This window comes from Filicampus tigris, chromosome 14 (genome assembly GCF_054856515.1).
Source record: "Filicampus tigris isolate MCC_2025a chromosome 14, RoL_Ftig_1.0, whole genome shotgun sequence".
NCBI lineage: Eukaryota > Metazoa > Chordata > Actinopteri > Syngnathiformes > Syngnathidae > Filicampus > Filicampus tigris.
Genome location: NC_141230.1, coordinates 16,189,323 through 16,204,126, shown reverse-complemented (window position 1 = coordinate 16,204,126; position 14,804 = coordinate 16,189,323). Strand labels below are relative to the sequence as shown.

Sequence of the window (14,804 nt, the reverse complement as noted above, 5' to 3'; positions counted from 1 at the left end):
CCATTCAATAAACTGAAAGTCTGTAAGGGCATCGATTGATGATCTGATTTCCCCCCCATTTCACTCGGTTTATCTTTTCTGGCTTACAACAAGGCACAAAATAAATAAAGACGACACCACTCTACTCACTGTTATAGCAGGTTTACAGTGTAGTAGTCATGTCATGGATAGGTCTCATTATTTTGTATGTTGTTGATCATTTAATGAAGAGGTTATTGGTTTTGCTGCACAGGCAAAAATAAATACTTTGTTGGACACTGCCAATACAATCATTTGCCCTTCAAATAGTCACCTCTGTAATTATTTTGGTAATTTGCCATGAAAACATAACATTGCAGCTGGGACAAGCTCTCGTTAACCTCCCATCTGGCTGTCTGATTTAATCAAGGATGGCATCAATTCAGTTTTACTTAAATAGTTCTAATAATTTTTTTTATTTCAAAATGAAGTTCACAGTTTGTACACACTGCATCAAAAACCAGAGACAACTTCAGTAAACATCACTTATTTTGCTAAATATATAACTTCATGACACAGCAGTGGTAAGGTAAAGAAGTAATTACAGCCAAGTTTACGTGAGTGAAATATTGGGAAACGTGAAAAGTGAGGAAAAGTGAGGAAAAGAAAAAGTACAGGTCTTCATCCAAATCATACCACATCATGTGGAGGCAGTGTCATGGCATATATGGCTGCTGTCGGAATGTTGTCCCCACTTATTACTGCTCACAGAATTAAAATGAATTCTGACATGTGCAGTATGAGACTACTTGCTACTCACATTCTTAATAACCATTGTTAAATAATACCTCTTGACTGTGTCAATTAAATTATTAATGCAATGATACCGATATCAGAATCAGCGGCAATACCGTATGTCTCTACTCATACACTGACATGTAAAAAACGCTTTGAGACTACAATATCTGATACCCTTTACCAGCCTGTCATTTACTATTCTATTGTGAAACTGACAACATTCCAAGAAAATTACAATGTACCATCACTGGTGTGCTATTTTTAGAAGAGGCCTGCGGGCTAGTCATGTGACGCTAGGAGGCTACCTATCACCACTTTGGTGACCCTTGGTGCAGATGTATGAAAATTCTGCACTCATGTCCTCCGCTCACTGGAAGTCTCCTCCTGATTCTCTGTTAGGAATTCACTGCACATTGCATTGGCACTAAGTAAAAGAATGTCTCCTTGAATCATTGAAGTTGTGAATTTATGTTTGAGCCAATCCGTCATGAGCCGTGTAAAGCTTATTGAGGCTTTACAAATGGATTTTAAGACAGATTTTGGAGTAAGGTGCATGTACAGGTGAAAAGAGAATCCAAACCTACACTTTAGGCTGTCTATGCATCTATTGTACAGATGAACAATCAACATGAATATATTCACTGCCTGACATTTTCAGACCCTCTTTTACACTAATGTCTGGAAATCTTTGAAAAAAATATAAATAAATTCCTGGGATTGAATGGCTGGATTGTGAAAAGACCAGTAAATTAGTTAATGGCAGCGAATGAGTTAATAACAATTGATAATACTAATTTTAAAAATCTATTCTGTGAACCTAAAACAGTTTGGAGCACTTATTGAAAAGGGCAAATGGGGAACATCATTTCCGACACCCCCACCATTCTCTCATAAATAACTCAGGTGAATAAATTAGCCTGTTCGTTTGACGTTCAACAAGATAATTACATGGTGCATTGCAGAGCTAGAAGATCAGCAGCAAGGTAGCTCTGTTCCTGGCTTGCCAATGGGATGCTAACCCAGCCATGACATTGGGCGCTCCTCATCAATCTTAATGAGGCTGACATCACCACTGGACTTAACAATGAGACTCCCCCTTGTCCAGGCGCAGAGACCTGAGTGACACATTCATATACACATGCATTGTGAAGGCATTGGCACAAAAAAAAGAGTGCCGTCTATGAATGTAATAAAACAATGAGTTGGGGGGGGGGGGTCACAAAGGGTGAGCGGGATCGCAAACTAATCATCTGAGTCGCACTAATGAAATAATAAAACAGAACATAGGCTTGATCAGTTGTGAGCATGACTCCAAAATTGAAAAGCTACAGTGCTGTTTTGCAGGCATGCATAGCACTCCCTTGGTCTTGTTCTTTGGAACAAGTTGGGTGCCGTGTGTTATTCTTTGATTGCTCTCTGGTTTATATCCTTTTCTTCATGCCGACGTCTCCTTGAGATGGTGATTCCACACCTGGATCATCTGATCCCATCAATACACCATCGGTCTTTATGTGATCATTACTTTCAACCTGTGTCTGTGACTTTGTGGATCACATACAACTTTTTTTTTTTCTCCATTGAAATTGAATTGGAAATAAAGTTTATTTAACTTTTTTTTTTTTTTTTTTCTGTGACCAAGCCGAGTGTAAGAAAGGAATGGAAAAGAAAATAGTATGTAGCTTTCCAGTGAAATGACTTCACCCAATTCATAGTGTGGTAGAACTTTCAAAATTGACAAACACGATGGCTTTCTCATCATGTCATTACTCTCGGGCAGAAACCTTCTTTGTCCAATATAATAATATATATAATAATATGTATGTTTTTTCCCCACACATTGATCCTACTGGTCTGTCCCCTGATTGCCTATTATATTTAGGCATTATTGACTCAACCCATTAAAATGTTAAAAATAACTTGAGAACATACTGTATCCATCAAATCTCTTGACTGCTCAACTATAGTGTGTCAACCTCCGTTTTTTTTCTCTCACTCGATGCGAGCTGTGGAGCATTATGTTGCATGAAGACGAAAAGTCTGGATGATTTTTTTAGACGTGTGAACAAGTGAAAATAGCTAAGTTAGCTATGTTGGAGTAGGCCTGTTTTCTTAAAAAATGGATTGCTCTAATGCATTGGTGCAAAAGGATATAGTCAGCCACGAAGGTACCTTCCTGCAGATTAATTTACGCCAATTAAAGTGTTTAGTGAGCTCATCATTTATTTTTTTGCAACATTCATGGCACATGGACATTTGAGAGAAAGGTTGGGAAAATGAGGTAACCAGTTGTTAAAGGGCTGTCATTAAAGGCTTTTTGTCTGGTTGTGGGGATCGATGTGAGCCTTGACTTGATGATGATGGACTTTAATCGATGACAGTGTGAAAAATTAGCAATTTTTTGAATAATAAATTAGGAATTTAATGTATTAATTTATTTATGATTTTCAGGTCGTGTTGTATTGATGTACAAAGCTATGTGATAACAATATAAGGTATACCGACTTATACGATGCTGTGTTTGTTTTTGTTTTGGGGATTTCCTGTAAAGTAGTGGCGTATTTGGAGATGGTCAAATTTGCACCTGAAAGTGACAATATAGTATTCAATTGTGCAGTTTGTTTTGCAGTCCGCTGATAGTGTAGTGGTACACACGCCTGAGTTGTGTGCGGGCAGCGTGGGATCGATTCCCGCTCAGTGACAGTGTCTATGTGTGCGCCCTGCGACTGGCTGGCGACCAGTTCGGGGTGTAGTCTGCCTTCGCCCATTGACGGCTGGGATAGGCTCCTGCAACTCCCCGCGACCCTATATAGGATAAGCGGTTTGGAAGATGACATGACAGTTTGTTTTGCATTATCAGCTTTGATGATTGACAACAGTTTGTTTAAATGACCACACTCAGCTGACTTGACGCTGTCCTCAACAGATTGGATGATAAAACAAAATGTGCACATAAAGTGAGCAATGTCCACCATCTCACCCTGGTTGGCATTGACCCCATTGTAATTGCTTTGTCACTTTTCCAGGTCATTTTTTCTCACAATTAGTTTTAAAAAATGGTTTTGTTTTGTTTTTCATAGAAAAATGTCCAATGGAATAAACAAGAATTACAATGAACAACAATGTATTGAAATTAACAGTTTATAAAGTTCAACTGAAACCAAAAAGGCACCTTGGACTGGTTGATTAAGTCCAAATCCAAGTTCGCTTACTGTTTTCACGCCTGAGCAAAGAACAGAGTGCACTACGTAGGAAGTAGCAAGACACTCTCAGGTCAGTCAGGCCTTATTAAATATCCTCCTACCACTCTCTCTACAGGCGCACTCAACTACACTGACAGCTCTCTTACCACTCTGGCACTCTGGCACTCCTTAGTGTAGGCACTAAAATTGATCAGAAAATAAAGGTTATAGACAGAGGTGGCAACAGAAAGGAGTAAAGGGCTTCATCTGTAGAATTTCAGATGAGATCAAGGTTTCCTGAAGAGATCATGTAACATTGAGAATTCTTACGAGTGAACATCAGTATGTTGAACGGGTCAGCCCAAAAATGAACAAATTAAAATGAATGTGATTAAATACAAAGCTGTATTTTCTGCCTTTATAAAGAATAGACAGGGATTTGTTTACCAATATAATCATGATAGCTTGTTACAGTTTAGCTGTTCCTCTTGGAGCATAAACTCCATTATGACCAGAAAGCACATGCCTATATTAATATAGATTAATACGATAATTTGTTAAAAAAAAAAAAAGTATCAGCGACATACAAACTGAGGTCATAATTTGCATAGAATAACCTGGCAATATACCATACATTATTACATCCAAAATATAAACACATGCGACGCTTGTGTTTCTGTATGTCATATGTCCTTGGAGCAAATTGCTTCAGCGGGCTGACATCATTCAGTTCCAAATTTGAACTAATTACACGAGGCAATTAAAGAATGACTAAGCCAGCAGTGATAATTACAACCTGATATGCAAGCAGCAGCCATAATGAATTTTCCATTCTGCTTGGTTGGCTAAGCCAGGCTCTGCAGTAAGAAGACGGTCGCACTTGTTTGTTAGCACATACATTTGCTACCATGCAACACTTAGCTTCAACTCGTAATGCACACTCCACAAACAATTATACAACCCTTAAGGGTACAGTTTGAAAATACGCAGGATCAGCGTCATATGGTAGCGAGGCAGTGAAGCGAAAGAGAGAGCAAGCCTTGAAAAAATGTGCCAAACAGAACATCTGAATTACAGGGGAGGTCGAGATAATTAGTGATGAAGGAGCTGGTCCACATAAGAGAAGAACACGTGCGCCTATAACGACAAGGGAAAAAAAAAAATGAGGGAAGGTGAGAGGCAGTCTGGCAGAAAATTGAGACTGCTGGCCATTTTCAACTGGCCCTCATCCCTCTGGGTTTATAGCCCGTGAAGCCTCTTGTCATTGGGACTCGTCAGAGGGCCAAGTTAACGGGCCTTGTCTTCGCCTCAGCACCGCACAACATATTCCTCTTCATCATTAACCTACCTCCACAACATCATCATGCACAGCTGATGTGCAGAGTTATTCCAGAAGAAACTGACACCACATCTGGCATGTCCACAAATGATATCACAAATCTCAAAATAGCAGAGCAGCATAAATGAAACGTTTAGACATGTCAAGCGGACATGACACCGACAGTTCCATTAAAACGTACGTGCAGAATTAACCATGTTTGTACTGTGAACCTGAATGACATGAGGAAAGATTTGAAAATTGAAACAGAGAATTGCAATTTGTTGGTCAATTAGCAAAGATAAAGACCTTAACTGGTCAATGAATAAATTTCACACAGCGCAAAATTGCAGAAGTAAAAGTTAATTACTTAACTCCACTACACAAACGTTTAACTATGATATCATGTAACATTAAAGTATGCTAACGTTTCCATTCAAAATGAAGGGGAAAAAAATGTATATCAATGATCGAAAAATTATGATTTGCGTCAATGGCCCATCATGTGATGGGATAAGGACAAGGAACATGAAAACAAATATTTTGATGATTTCAATAAACCAACATTGTTTATAATGATGAATAGCAGAATTAGGCTTTTTAAGTCTTATCTCTAAGATCAATAAAAGCTGGTTTTGCATCACATGATCTATTTCCCTGACTTAAATACGTATTAATTGTGTTAGCGAGAGGATCTTTTGTCATCATTCTATTATTCGATAATTAAAAAAATGGATTCTTAACAAAATAAAATAAAAAAATAACACTAAATCAAATTATTCTGGGGAATAATATAAAACAGACAATGTCTGTCAAACATTATATGTTTTATTTATTTATTTATTTATTTTTATTTTGATCCATTCCCCATCCGAGATTACATTTTACCATAGTTTTCTGTAATATGGGGGGCCCCAAGACAGTTTTGAGGAGTAGTAACTATAATACTAAAGGAACAACAACTCATAAGTCAAAGTCACGCAATGAGTGACAATGTAGAAAAATTCAGCCTTGAATTGTTTTCAAAGGGAGCAGTTTCTTACACCTTCAATCTCCTCTCCTGTTATAGAAGATTCCGGTAGGTTGGTCTGGCAAAACACTCTGTTTATCTGTTCGTAATCACTGCCTTTGCCTCTGTGGGGAAAAAAGGAATCCAATCAGTCTAGCAAGGGACTGACAGGGTCACAGGCCTGACTCGGTGGCCAGCTAACCATTCATCAGTGTGTCGTACAGAGAGGTGGCCTAAACTCATTGTGCCGACAGATCTGTCTTGTGTGTGATTGGTGCTAGACAAGACAGAAAGTAAGAGTTAGACAGACACAAATAAGAAACAACCACAGAGCACAGCACTCAACCAAGGCCTCACCTTTTATCATCTACAAAGTCGTAGCAGTGATCAATAAGTCAAATACTGAAAAAAAATAATAATAATGTGAGCAATTAATCAAGAATGTTGTTGATTGTTGATTGCTAGAAACTACTTGACGTATTTTCTATGGCATTCGCAATACCATAAATTCAAATTCATGTATTAGACGTGAAAAATATACACAAGAATCATGGCTATGGAGTTTGACTGTGACATAGGTGCAGAGGTTGAGGAGTTTATCTGTGTAATGCAGGTAATTCTTTAAGCATTGGCAGCATTATGGGCGGTTAGCATCAATAATTAAGTCACTATAGGCACTCAGTGCACTCCCCTGTGATTTAGGAGGCCATAACCAAATGCCCTGTGAGTACTGGCCTGCTGACAGGTCGCAAATGAATCATCTGGCCGCATGGGAATGTATTATAACCATGCATACAGTTATGCATGCCTATTACACATGCAGACACACCCGTTTGAAGTCATTCACTTATTAAGGAGCAACCTAAACATATGGAAGATGAAATGTGTTGAGTAGTCTAATACTACACGTTTACAGATTTGCAGCTGACCAATAAAAGCAGCAAAACAAACTAATTGATCTATGTAGACCGTCCCAGAAGTTTATGTCCTTATTTTGAGCACAGATTGCTTCCTTAAAACGCTTGGAGAGCCAAGTGTTTCTTTAATGTAATTTTTTTAGCCTTTTGTCATGAACCAATTTCTCTCTCTCTACCCAGATCTGTTCTACTTGCTAATTAATTGGGCTTACAGTTTTATTCTACTTGCCGAAAGGAAACATTTTGACCTTTCGAAAAGCTTAGGGTTAGGGTGTGCAAATGTCAGGTGTCACATGGTGTTGAGAGGTGGATTGAAGTATTTTTATTATTTAACTAAAAACAGTTGTCCCTGCATTGTACATGTAAGAAAATGATTTCAGAAATCGAAATGGGTATAGGGGGTTAAACCTAAAAGGGCAGTGTAGGAAAAATTCCAAAGCATTTTGGAATATTCTTCTATTCTATTCTACATTTGTTGTTGTCAAAATGTGCATGTTTGTTTCTTTGCATTTTTGGAAAGTTACAAGTTAATTTTCCCATTTGTCTTCATGGTCTGTAAATGGCCCCTAAGTACTGTATGTGGGGGACTTGGCTGAGGCACGTCAGATGTTTGTGCCCACTTGGAGGCCAAACGCTTCCACCGTATTGTGGTTGGATTGGCTGCTGGAGATTACTTCCTGAACACTACAATGGCTCTTTAGGAAGAACTCTTCAAACTGAAAACTGCTTAGGAATGTAACTTTGTTGTCATCACTTCCTTGATAAGTGTTGCAGTGTGTGGTAATTGGATGTTGTAATGCAAGTACAGCATAATAGTTTAATCTGAATTGAGCCCATGAGGAATGAATAAAACATTTAAATTATTATTTATTCATTATACACAATTAGAAGTATAAAAGAAATTGGTTGCTTGACATTAACGTCACGAGTTTTCTATGAATAGACATCGACATTTCTGTATAACAATCTTGTGGGTATCTTGCCTCCCTGTGTTGCAGCCCTGATAACTATTAGTGTTATTCTTTGAGTCTTAGAGTAATTTTAGCTCAGTGGAGAGAACATGGACAGTTTGTTCAAGTCCAGTGCCAATTTAGTGAGTACAATCACTTAACTAAATGGCCAAGAAGTCATTTAAAACACCAAGTAATGAGAATTAAACAAAATGTGATGTCAAAACACAGTAAATTCCCAAATATAGTGAGACTGTTATGTGTGTCTCAAGGCACTTGCCACTTCATTCATTATTCAAGGAGATCCATAGCATCAACAGCAAATTTAACTTGGCTGTTGGGCTTTTAGAACTGGAGGGTCACGGTTAAAGTTATTTTCTTTTTTCTTTCACCAAAATGTAAAATGGCAAGTAGATTTTGGATGGATTCTAGTGAGCTTACTGACTAGTGTCCAAGGGCCCCTGAACAAGGCACGTCCACCCCATGACCACCCCCCCCCCAAAAAAAAAAAAAAAAAAAATTCCCCTGCAAAGTGGAGCACTGTTTGCACGCCTCCTTCATTCATTCTGACATTTTCCCTTGTATGCCTGCATGTCTGTGATCTGGTTCTCTGAGTGGTGTGCAACACAAATACAGTATACAGCAGAGTGTGAGATTTATTTTCCCTTGTGGGACTTAATGAATATAGAAAGTTTTTTTGTTTTTTTTAAAGACTGTGGAAATATGTGCACATACTGTAAAGTACGACATCGTTTTTTTTTGTTTTTTTTTTGTTGAATGCATTATATGCAAGAACTTCACACATCTGAGGTACATTGGCATGTTTTGGCAAGGTAAAATGACACCACGGGCATAACAGGTGGACGTGAATTCCCCAGCTGTGCATCCCAACACAGATGTTGAGAGGCTCTCAAGCAAGCTGTACTCAAGGGGGAAAAGATGGGTTCAAGAAGTGACTTGGAGTTGAAATTGTCAGCACTCCAACAGCTGCCAGTTTTTAATTCCCAAAGTACTCATTGCAGTGAGGTAATAATCCATATTAGCTAGATTCCATTAATCGACTCCAAACGTGTAGTCATAGATTGCACCGTATTATATTATTATCATGTAAAAGAGCTATAGAAGTTGACATGGCAGTATCTTATAATATTGAAGTTATAAAAAACTGGAAAGTGAATTCAGAAATGTGTTTCCAAATAAATTATACCTGTTTGAAGACAATTTCTGAAATAATAATAATAATAATAATAATAATAAAAATAGCAACATGAAGGAAGGGTTTTGCACTGGTGCGGCCACTTAAGAGCGCCTCATTGTCGCAGTGTGGAAAAGTCCCACAATGACCCAGTGGAATATGGTCCAAGTGGCTTTAAGTGATATATAAATAGCTCAAATACTGTATGTAGCTATGTATAGATGAAGAAAAATGCTTGACAAAGTAGCATCCATTTTTTTGAGGTTATATCAGTGATAATTAATTGACAGTTGAGCGGAATGTGATTTCAGCACATTCAACAGACTCGCACACTCTTCTCTGTGATGTGTCAAAATTCAAAGACATTTATTTTCACTGGACAGGGACTTTAAAAGTTGATTTCAAATTTCTTTAGCTTCGACAATATTTTTGTCATTTTTGTTTATCTACTCCCTTTTGTCCACACTGAAGTTTGTTTTCACGCATATTCATTCTCGAAATCAGCCTGCTAAAGCAGTATTCCATGTGGCGTTGGTTACTTGAATGGTTCTCCCAGTGAGACCTTTATAACAACGCAGCCTTTTTATTCACTGAGTTTGTCATTCATCTTGGAGCTGGCGGTAATGCACAGGGGTTTGGATTCAGCTTTTAACAGCCCACCCGACTCCCTCGCAAGAAAACAAGATCGTGTACTCATTAGCACATCCCCAAATGAGTGTCAATAATCTAAAATCATTATAAAGACTGACTCCAGCTGAAAGGTTAGCTATCCATTGTGTCTAGGGAAAGCTGTGGCCTTTAGAGGTGAAACCCTTAAGCTACATCAATAAAGCAGCAGCGTTTAGGTCATGAGCCAAGGGAGAACAGCAAAGGTTAAGAAATACTGTAAACAAGAAAACAAGGATTTAACAGTGCTATTTTAAATTAGCATCTTTTTTTTAAACTGTGGGTCACTGGTTAAATCCCTAGAGATGAATAGAAAAGCCAATCAGTTTCCACTTGTCTAACTCTCTTGTTATTGCTATTGTAGATCATGTCAGCTAGCATCTGCTCTGGAAATGCAAGTGAAAATTAAAATGAGCAGCCAACACTCTCTGGAGTTTGTGAGGCAGATGAGCTCTTCTTTATGGTTCAAAAGTTGCCTCAAACCATTTGTATGTAAGAGTCGCTGCTTTAAACAGCACACCATCTCAAAGTCAAACTAATAAAGACCCGATGATTGTGGGAAAGTAAATACACAGGTCAAATGTTTCATACATTGTATTGTACAAATGGGTTTGTTAAAAGGTAAGACAAATGGTTGAGGGGGAAAAAAGGAAAATAATCACATGTAAACCCAATGTGATTCATATCTGACCAAAGTACAATTACTGGACACTTTGCTAGGTTTTAATGAGATGCATGACAAGGAAAATGCAAAGATTCATACAAAGAATTTGAAGAACTGTGCTAGCTGACAGCAGATATACATTTTGTGCAAAGTCCCCGGAGTGTGTAAAATATCTGCTGGTTTCATAAACTGAGAGAGTGGCTGCAATATGAACAGAAGCCTCTGCTGTGTGAATGCACCCGCTCCAGACCGCACAGTCTTGACAGCGCATCTAGAGAAAAATTTCCTCCCAAATCATGACAAATCACTTTGCCGCAGCAACAGGTAGAAGCAATAAAGCTTTTGATAACGGTGAAGGTTGAAGAGGAAAACAAGTAAACGTGGAAAAACAAAACATCACCGAGGGGGAACAATGTGTGATTGTGGTGTAAAGTAAGTTGTAGCTATTAAGGCACGGCTGCTCGTGCCTGTGACTGCAGATCCACACTTACACAGTCGAATAAGAAGCAAGATTCCACAATTGTAGACTGATTGATGAAAATCCCCTCGGTACACATAGAAAAACCATGCAATTCTATGAAAATCAATGGAATTATCCGACAAAAACTTTGCTTACTGTCTAACACGGTAAGATGAAAGAACTGTCAAGGGAACTATTGAATACACGTTCACATGGGCCTCAGCCTATATGTAACCCTGATTAACCCTGAAAGTGTGCAACAAAAAAGTCTGAATGCCAAAGTCATATATTGGATTAATATTTGTTCCCCATTGCTTGTTAAACACATGTCTCAATATGGAACAAAAATTAGATACTGATATCGCTTGACAACTCCATGTGCACAACAGTCTGGGTCTTCTTCATCTGAGATGTCAGATCCTAAGTTAAAGCTCTTGATCGGCTCTACTTCTTCTAGAATCATTTGCACAGCAAGTTCTAAAGGAATCCTGGCAGCCATGATACTCTAGATGAGACCATAAAAGATTTTTGATTGATCTTGACACACAAACTTTGTATTTTGGGGAGGAGCCAAGTTTGACCTGGGTTGTGAGTGGAAGTTAAGGAGAGTCTTTGCTGCAAAATCCAACCATCCGTAAGCCATTTATTTGACTGTGTAAAGTTGTAAAAGGAGTTTGACATTAGGTTGAACTATTTTGGGGTCACAGTTTGTACTTGTAGTATATTTACAGTTTCAACTATTAATATAGGCAGTAATAAACGTTTTTGAGAAAGTGTGAATTACTCACATTTTTAAGTAGTTGTGGCAGGGCTCTGTCCTTATTCGTGGGAGATTGCAAGATGCCATTGCAACTACGGGTATACTGCTCTTAGACCAGTGTGAAGCTATGAATAGCGCAATGCCCAGAGGCTACATGTATGCTAAACAGTATTGGGTTAATGTAGATGAGTTTATAAGCAGGTAAAGAGGAATGCCAAGAATGTCTACATCTCTTACTCACTGTTAATATTCAGCACCTCAAAATAAATGCCCATTTTTCAGTTGGTAAATAAAAAATGAAGTCATTGGAATCCCAGATGGACATTGGAATGCATTACGTGTTGGCGTGCCTCAACGATGACATCAGCTGTCGCTTGGCGACAGTGCAAAGCAGCTTGTAGGAGTGTAAATAGCTGGTTACAGACACTTGGATACATGTTAGCTTTAGCTTCTTTTTTTCAAACACTTCTGCCCAAAATGGACCCTTGTTTATCCCAAAGGAAAAGAACAAGATTGTGGCCAGATGGACACACAGACTCACAACGTGAAAACATTCAGTCTCTAGATCCGACTCTATCTGACCGACATGTTTTCAAATCATTTCAACACATTTTCATTTGTGCAGATTGCACTGATTACACCTGTGTCCCAGTATCTGGATTCAGAAATTAAAATCAAATTATGAAAGGCCTCGTATTGATAAAAAGCACTATTTGATGTTATAATAGAGTAAGTAACCGCAATTGAAAATACAAACAGGCATTTGACAAAATGTCATTGATCCCGGGGGGAATTACACCATTTAATCAAATAATCCTCAAATATTAATTACTATCTTTAAAATGTTATTTTAATAGAATGGGATCATTTCCTGTAAATGTTTTGAACTGTTGTTTTGACGCTAGTGTTGTATTGAGCAGAATAATGCTGTCTGGTGGAGTTGCCATCATGGATGTCTGCGTGCATTTACCTCAACTCTGCACATAGTGATGTGTTTGATTAGACTGCAAACTTGCACATCTGCTGGTAGCAGCCCAGTAGTGCCATCCATTTTTCCTCATTTGCTCCCAGACACGATTAATCAGTCCTCAATTATACACAATCAAACAAATGATTAACGATCAACCCTAGTTCGAAGACAAGCATTACGAAAGGATGTACTTTTGGACATTTTCCCAAGTACTTAACCATCATGCCCCAAACTAAACCAGAATTGAATTCAGAAATTCCTTTCCTGAAGATAAAGAAATGCAGTGATACAATATTTAGTTTAATATGTCAAAGCAGCGTAGCGAGTGACTCTCGTTTTATTTAGTGTTGAAGTGATTTGTCAATTACATGATTCCTACCACCCATCATATGCCTCTGTTTCACCAGACTGCCTCCATGCAAGTCTACATCTGCCCTGAGGGCATGCTGCGGGAACCCCTATCATCTCACAGCATATGTTGCTGTAGTACTAAGGTACAATGTACTAAACAGTTACGAGGGTACAATGAGACACTGACAAATGCAGTAACATCTAAGTCAAATTCAACAACCTTGGAGGGCAGAGGCGTTTGAAACGGCTGCGTGGAACTCCTCTGATGAAAGAGGACAGGAGCCAAGGTAATAGTAGGACAAATATGTAGGCACAGCAAAAGAAGAAAGCAAAATAAATATTGCTACATTTATTTCTTCAAATTTAGGATATTTTTGCTGCATTTGTTTTCACAATGTAAGGATAATGATGGTTCTGGCAATTTTGGTGACTATAATTGTGATGCGAAATCCCCAATAATAATGGGCATAGAGTATTTTGTGGCCCTGCAAAATTATTTTGAAAGAAACCGGCCAGGACTAAAAGGATGGTCATTTTTTGTTGTTGTTGTTGCACAACCCTTCGAGGTAATAAGTGCAAGCATTCATACAATTCACAAGACTGCTGCAGCGGTCAACAGGTATTCAGCTTCTTTTGAGCAAACTGCTCACGTTGTCTCTGTGTTTGGGGATCACAGAAGGCCATTTTAGAAGAGTCCAACAGTTTTTGTACATTCAAAAAGTCAATGGCCAGGACACATGGCCACGTCAATGCCAACTCCCCGATGCAGCCTTGCTGCGCACATGATTGCATACTGGGCAGTGAGGGTGAACATTCCCAGTTTTGGGGGTTTGTTTTTTTTGTGTGTGAAACTCAGATACAATTACAATGATTGATGACAAGTTCATTTAAGAGCAAACCTTTTGGAGGTTACGATGAGTACTAATTGAACCTGCTACTGTTTGACCAATTTAATAAAAAAATAATAATAATTACATGCTGTTTTTTTTTTTTGTCATAAGGTCTTTTAACATGACCAATAGAGCACCTGAGAAGGCTTGTGCACAGCCTCGAAAGACGTTGATGCAAAGTACAATTTAAGAATACGGCATTCTTTCAGACTCGAGGTTGGTCAAAACACTGCATTCTGTTTTCCATCCCAAAAGCAGCAACAAAGATTATAATAATTCTCCCTACCCAAGGATTCGACCCCAACAAAGAGGACTTTATAGCCAATCAAAATGTTCTATTTATTATTATGTCAATGCAAAAGAGTCCCAATATATTCAGTATTTGTAAACTAACAGAACGGTAAGTTGAATAAATGTTATATATGCCATCACATGCATGGGCAGAGATATATTTCATTCAGGATCACCTCATGGAGAAAAAGTAGAGAGGTGCTCAGATGGTCTCAGTTGGCAATCGGATAATCCTTTAAATCACATCCGTTGGACACATGCTAGCAAACACACAGCCAAGTATCCGATCCAAGACAGACAATAGGAGTTTGCAATACAGTGTAATGAATTGTCAATCAAGCATCTGCTTCACTTTTAAATTATTCCCATTTGAGTCATTCTAGTACTTAATTACTTCCATTCATTCTCTTGCACTTCTCCTGTTCAAT

The 14,804-nt window shown here is 38.3% G+C and overlaps 1 protein-coding gene across 5 annotated transcripts in view; it reads right to left on the bottom strand.

The window, feature by feature from the left end:
* erbb4b (erb-b2 receptor tyrosine kinase 4b) overlaps positions 1–14,804 on the bottom strand; it is a 180,184-nt gene that overhangs the window by 134,094 nt on the left and 31,286 nt on the right. For 2 of the 5 annotated variants that reach the window (XM_086051417.1, XM_086051416.1), the window contains exons 2-3: positions 6,465–6,539; positions 6,299–6,387 (exon numbers count right to left, since the gene is read on the bottom strand). The exons of the other annotated variants lie outside the window; for them this stretch is intronic. The gene's annotated coding sequence lies outside the window, so the exon portion shown is untranslated. The remainder of the gene's footprint in view (positions 1–6,298; positions 6,388–6,464; positions 6,540–14,804) is intronic. 5 annotated transcript variants of the gene reach the window in all.